The sequence below is a fragment of the Arachis ipaensis genome, chromosome B3, assembly GCF_059453495.1.
Source record: "Arachis ipaensis isolate K30076 ecotype BB chromosome B3, ASM5945349v1, whole genome shotgun sequence".
In the NCBI taxonomy this organism is placed as follows: Eukaryota; Viridiplantae; Streptophyta; class Magnoliopsida; order Fabales; family Fabaceae; genus Arachis; species Arachis ipaensis.
In genome coordinates, this window is record NC_142438.1 from 100,823,365 (window position 1) to 100,829,659 (window position 6,295).

Genomic DNA, 6,295 nt, shown 5'->3' on the forward strand with positions numbered 1-6,295 from the left:
GCTGAACTCCAGAATTGGGCAGATAGCTGGCGTTGAACGCCAGTTTGCGTCATCTATTCTTGGCCAAAGTATGGACTATTATATATTTCTGGAAAGCCCTAGATGTATACTTTCCAACGCAATTGGAAGCGCGCCATTTCAAGTTCTGCAGCTCTAGAAAATCCACTTTGAGTGCATGGAGGTCAGAATCCAACAGCATCTGCAGTCCTTCTTCAACCTCTGAATCTGATTTTTGCTCAAGTCCCTCAATTTCATCCAGAAAATACCTGAAATTACAGAAAAACATACAAACTCATAGTAAAGTCCAGAAATGTGAATTTAACATAAAAACTAATGAAAACATCCCTAAAAGTAACTATATTCTACTAAAAATATACTAAAAACAATGTCAAAAAGCGTATAAATTATCCGCTCATCACAACACCAAACTTAAATTGTTGCTTGTCCCCAAGCAACTGAAAATCAAATAGGATAAAAAGAAGAGAATATACTATAAATTCCAAACTATCAATGAAACATAGCTTCAATCATATGAGCGAGACTTATAGCTTTTTGCCTCTTGAATAGTTTTGGCATCTCACTTTATCCATGGAGGTTCAGAATGATTGGCATCTATAGGAACTCAGAGTTCAGATAGTGTTATTGATTCTCCTAGTTCAGTATGATGATTCTTGAACATAGCTTTTTTATGAGTCTTGGCCGTGGCCCTAAGCACTTTGTTTTCCAGTATTACCACCGGATACATAAATGCCACAGACACATAATTGGGTGAACCTTTTCAGATTGTGACTCAGCTTTGCTAAAGTCCCCAATTAGAGGTGTCCAGGGTTCTTAAACACACTCTTCTTTTGCTTTGGACCTTGACTTTAACCGCTCAGTCTCAAGTTTTCACTTGACACCTACACGCCACAAGCACATGGTTAGGGACAGCTTGGTTTAGCCGCTTAGGCCAGGATTTTACTCCTTTAGGCCCTCCTATCCACTGATGCTCAAAGCCTTGGGATCCTTTTTATTTGCCCTTGTCGTTTGGTTTTAAAGGTTATTGGATTTTTCTGCTTGCTTTTTCTTTTTCTTTCTATATTTTTTTTTCGCCTATTATTTTTTTTCTTTTTTTTTCTGCAAGCTTTGTTCTTTGCTGCTTTTTCTTGCTTCAAGAATCATTTTTATGATTTTTCAGATTATCAAATAACATGTCTCCTAGTCATCATTCTTTCAAGAGGCAACATATTTAACATTCTTAAACAACAACTTCAAAAGACATATGCACTGTTCAAGCATACATTCAGAAAATAAGAAGCATTGTCACCACATCAATATAATTAAACTAAGTTCAAGGATAAATTCGAAACTCATGTACTTCTTGTTCTTTTGAATTAAAACATTTTTCATTTAAGGGAGGTGGTGGATTCATAGGACATTCATAACTTTAAGACAAAGTTACTAACTACTAATGATCATGTAATGAAGACACAAACATAGATAAGCACATAACATAGAGAACGAAAAACAGAGAGTGTAAGAACAAGGAATGAGTCCACCTTAGTGATGGTGGCGTTTTCTTCTTGAGGAACCAATGATGTCCTTGAGCTCTTCTATGTCTCTTCCTTGCCTTTGTTGCTCCTCCCTCATTGCTTTTTGATCTTCTCTTATTTCATGAAGGATGATGGAGTGCTCTTGATGTTCCACCCTTAGTTGTCCCATGTTGGCACTTAATTCTCCTAGGGAGGTGTTGATTTGCTCCCAATAGTTTTGTGGAGGAAATTGCATTTGAGGCATCTCCGGGATCTCATGGTGATGAGCTTCTTGCACCTCTTGAGCTCCATGAATGGGCTCTCTTGCTTGCTCCATCTTTTTCTTAGTAATGGGCTTCTCTTCCTTAATAGGAATGTCTCCTTCTATGAAAACTCTAGCTGAGTAACATAGATGGCAGATAAGATGAGGAAAAGCTAGCCTTGCCATGGGGGATGACTTTTCGGCTATTTTGTAGAGTTTATTAGAGATGACTTCATGAACTTCTATTTCCTCTCCAATCATGATGCTATGAATCATGATGGCCCGATCTACAGTAACTTTAGATCGGTTGCTAGTGGGAATGATTGAGCATTGAATGAACTCCAACCATCCTCTAGCCACAGGCTTGAGGTCCAATCTTCTTAGTTGAACCGGCTTGCCTTTGGAGTCAATCTTCCATTGAGCTCCTTCCACACATATGTCCATAAGGACTTGGTCCAACCTTTGATTAAAGTTGACCCTTCTAGTGTAGGGGCGTGCATCTCCTTGCATCATAGGCAAGTTAAACGCCAACCTCACATTTTCCGGACTAAAATCTAAGTATTTCCCCCGAACCATTGTAACATAGTTCTTTGGATCCGGGTTCTTACTTTGATCATGGTTCTTGGTGATCCATGCATTGGCATAGAACTCTTGAACCATTAGGATGCCGACTTGTTGGATGGGGTTTGTTAGAACTTCCCAACCTCTTCTTTGAATTTCATGTCGGATCTCCGGATACTCATTTCTTTTGAGTTTGAAAGGGACCTCGGGGATCACCTTCTTCTTAGCCACACATAGAAGTGGTCTTGATGGGCTTTGGAGATGAACCTTTCCATCTCCCATGACTCGGAGGTGGAAGCTTTTGTCTTCCTTTTCCCCTTTCTAGAGGATTCTCCGGTCTTAGGTGCCATCAATGGTAATGGAAAAACAAAAAGCTTATGCTTTTACCACACCAAACTTAGAATATTGCTCACCCTCGAGCAATAAAAGAAAGAATAGATGAAGAAGAAGAAGAAAATATGGAGAAGAGGGGTGAAGTGTGTTTCGGCCAAGTAGAGAGGAGAGGGTTGTGTTGTGTGAAAATGAGGAAGAATGGAGGGCTATATATAGGGGAGGGAGGTGGGGGAAGGTTTCGGCCATATGGGTGGGTTTGGGTGGGAAATTGGTTTTGAATTTTGAAGGTAGGTGGAGTTTATGAGGTAGGTTTATGGGGAAGAGTGTTTATGGGATTGTGTGAAAGAGGGGTGAGAAGAAGTGAGTGGAGGTAGGTGGGGATCCTGTGGGGTCCACAGATCCGGAGGTGTCAAGGATTTACATCCCTGCACCCATTAGGCATGTAAAATGCCCTTGCACACAACTCTGGGCGTTTAGCGCCAGGTTGGAGCCCATTTTGGGTGTTCAACGCCCATTTGTTGGCCATTTCTGGCGTTGAACGCCAGAACCATGCTTGTTCTGGGCGTTCAGCGCCAGGATGCTGCCCATTTTGGGCGTTCAGCGCCAGAACCATGCTCTGTTCTGGCGTTGAACACCAGGCAGATGCTCCTCCAGGGTGTGATTTTTCTTCTGCTATTTTTGATTCCGTTTTTAATTTTTTTGTTTATTTTGTGACTCCACATGATCATGAACCTATAAAGACATATAACTAAGAAAAATATTGTTAGATAAATAAAAATTGGGTTGCCTCCCAACAAGCGTTTCTTTAATGTCAATAGCTTGACAGTGGGCTCTCATGGAGCCTCATAAATGTTGAGAGCATTGTTGAGACTCTCCAACACCAAACTTAGAGTTTGGATATGGGAGTTCAACACCAAACTTAGAGTTTGGTTGTGGCCTCCCAACACCAAACTTAGAGTTTGACTGTGGGGGCTTTGGTTGACTCTGCTTTGAGAGAAGCTTTTTATGCTTCCTCTCCATGGATGCAGAGAGAGATCCTTGAGTTGTAAACACAAGGTTGTCCTTATTTACTTGAAGGATCAATTCTCCTCTGTCCACATTAATCACAGCTCTTGCTGTGGCCAGGAAAGGTCTTCCTAGGATGATGGATTCATCCTCTTCCTTTCCAGTATCCAGGACTATGAAATCAGCAGGGATGTAAAGGCCTTCAACCTTTACTAACACGTCCTCTACTTGTCCATAAGCCTGTTTTCTTGAATTGTCTGCCATCTCTAATGAGATTTTAGCAGCTTGCACCCCATAGATTCCCAGTTTCTATATTACAGAGAGTGGCATGAGGTTTATTCCTGAACCGAGGTCACACAGAGCCTTAAAGATCATGGTGCCTATGGTACAAGGTATTATGAACTTTCCAGGATCCTGTCTCTTCTGAGGCAATGTCAATTGATCCAAATCACTTAGTTCATTGGTGAACAAGGGATGTTCATCTTCCCAAGTTTCAATACCAAATAATTTGGCATTCAGCTTCATGATTGCACCAAGAAACTTGGCAGTTTGCTCTTCAGTAACATCCTCATTCTCTTCAGAAGAGGAATACTCATCAGAGCTCATGAATGGCATAAGAAGGTTCAATGGAATCTCTATGATCTCTAGATGAGCCTCAGAGTCCCTTGGTTCCTCAGAGGGAAGCTCCTTATTGATCACTGGACGTCCCAGGAGGTCTTCCTCCTTGGGATTCATGTCCTCCTCTCCCTCTTTGGGTTCGGCCATTTTGCTTATGTCAATGGCCTTGCACTCTCCTTTTGGATTCTCTTCTGTATTGCTTGGGAGAGTACTGGGAGGGATTTCAGTGATCCTTTTACTCAGCTGGCCCACTTGTGCTTCCAAATTTCTAATGGAAGACCTTGTTTCATTCATGAAACTTACAGTGACCTTAGATAGATCAGAGACTAAGTTTGCTAAATTAAAAGTATTTTGTTCAGAGTTCTCTGTCTGTTGCTGAGTGGATGATGGAAAAGGCTTGCTATTGCTAAACCTGTTTCGTCCACCATTATTAAAGCCTTGTTGAGGCTTTTGATCCTTCCATGAGAAATTTGGATGATTTCTCCATGATGGGTTATAGGTGTTTCCATAAGGTTCACCTAAGTAATTCACCTCTGCCATTGCAGGGTTTTCAGGATCATAAGCTTCTTTTGCATAAGAAGCCTCTTGAGTACTGTTGGATGCAGCTTGCATTCCATTCAGACTCTGAGAAATCATATTGACTTGCTGAGTCAATATTTTGTTCTGAGCCAATATGGCATTCAGAGTATCAATTTCAAGAACTCCCTTCTTCATAGGCGTCCCATTACTCACAGGATTCCTCTCAGAAGTGTACATGAACTAGTTATTAGCAACCATGTCAATGAGTTCTTGAGCTTCTGCAGGCGTTTTCTTTAGGTGAATGGATCCTCCTGCAGAGGTATCCAATGACATCTTAGATAACTCAGACAGACCATCATAGAATATATCCAGGATGGTCCATTCTGAAAGCATGTCAGAAGGACACTTTTTGGTCAGTCCTTTGTATCTCTCCCAAGCTTCATAGAGGGATTCACCTTCTTTCTGTCTGAAGGTTTGAACATCCACTCTAAGCTTGCTCAGCTTTTGAGGAGGAAAGAACTTGGCTAGGAAAGCCTTGACCAGCTTATCCCAAGAGTTCAGGCTATCCTTAGGTTGAGAGTCCAACCATACTCTAGCTCTATCTCTTACAGCAAAAGGGAAAAGCATGAGCCTGTAGACTTCAGGATCTACTCCATTAGTCTTAACAGTATCACATATCTGCAAGAATTCAGTTAAGAACTGAAAAAGATCTTTAGATGGAAGTCCATGAAACTTGCAGTTCTGCTGCATCAGAGAAACTAATTGAGGTTTCAGCTCAAAGTTGTTTGCTCCAATGGCAGGAATGGAGATGCTTCTTCCATGTAAATTGGAATTTGGTGCAGTAAAGTCACCAAGCATTCTCCTTGCATTGTTGTTGGGTTCGGCTGCCATCTCCTTTACTTGTTCAAAATTTTCAATCAAGTTGTCTCTAGATTGTTGTAATTTAGCTTCTCTTAATTTCCTCTTCAGAGTCCTTTCAGGTTCTGGATCAGCTTCAACAAGAATGCCTTTTTCTCTGTCCCTGCTCATAAGAAAGAGGAGAGAAAAAGAAAAGAAGAGGAATCCTCTATGTCACAGTAAAGAGGTCCCTTATTGTTAGTAGAAGAAGAGAAGAAGAAGAAATTCGAACACAGATGGAAGAGAGGGTTCGACTTTGGGTGAGATGAAGTGTTAGTAGATGAATAAATAAGTAGAGGGAGATGAGAGAGGGAAAATTTCGAAAATAATTTTTGAAAAAGAGTTAGTGATTTTTGAAAATAGTTTTTGAAAAAGGTTAGTAGTTTTTTTCGAAAATTCAAAATAAAATAAAATAATTAGTTAATTAAAAAAGAAATTTTTGAAAAAAAAAGGGGGAAGATATTTTCGAAAATAGAGAGAGAGAGTTAGTTAGGTGGTTTTGAAAAAGGTAAGAAACAAACAAAAAGTTAGTTAGTTAGTTGAAACAAATTTTGAAAAGATAAGAAGTTAGGAAGTTAGAAAAGATATT

At 40.3% G+C, this 6,295-nt stretch overlaps 1 non-coding gene across 1 annotated transcript; it reads left to right on the forward strand.

Annotated features, from left to right (window-relative positions):
* Positions 1-5,196: 5,196 nt before the first annotated feature.
* LOC148571784 (small nucleolar RNA R71) lies at positions 5,197-5,304 on the forward strand. The gene has a single exon (XR_015880340.1). It is a non-coding gene; the product is annotated as a small nucleolar RNA R71 (small nucleolar RNA).
* The last annotated feature ends 991 nt before the right edge of the window (positions 5,305-6,295 follow it).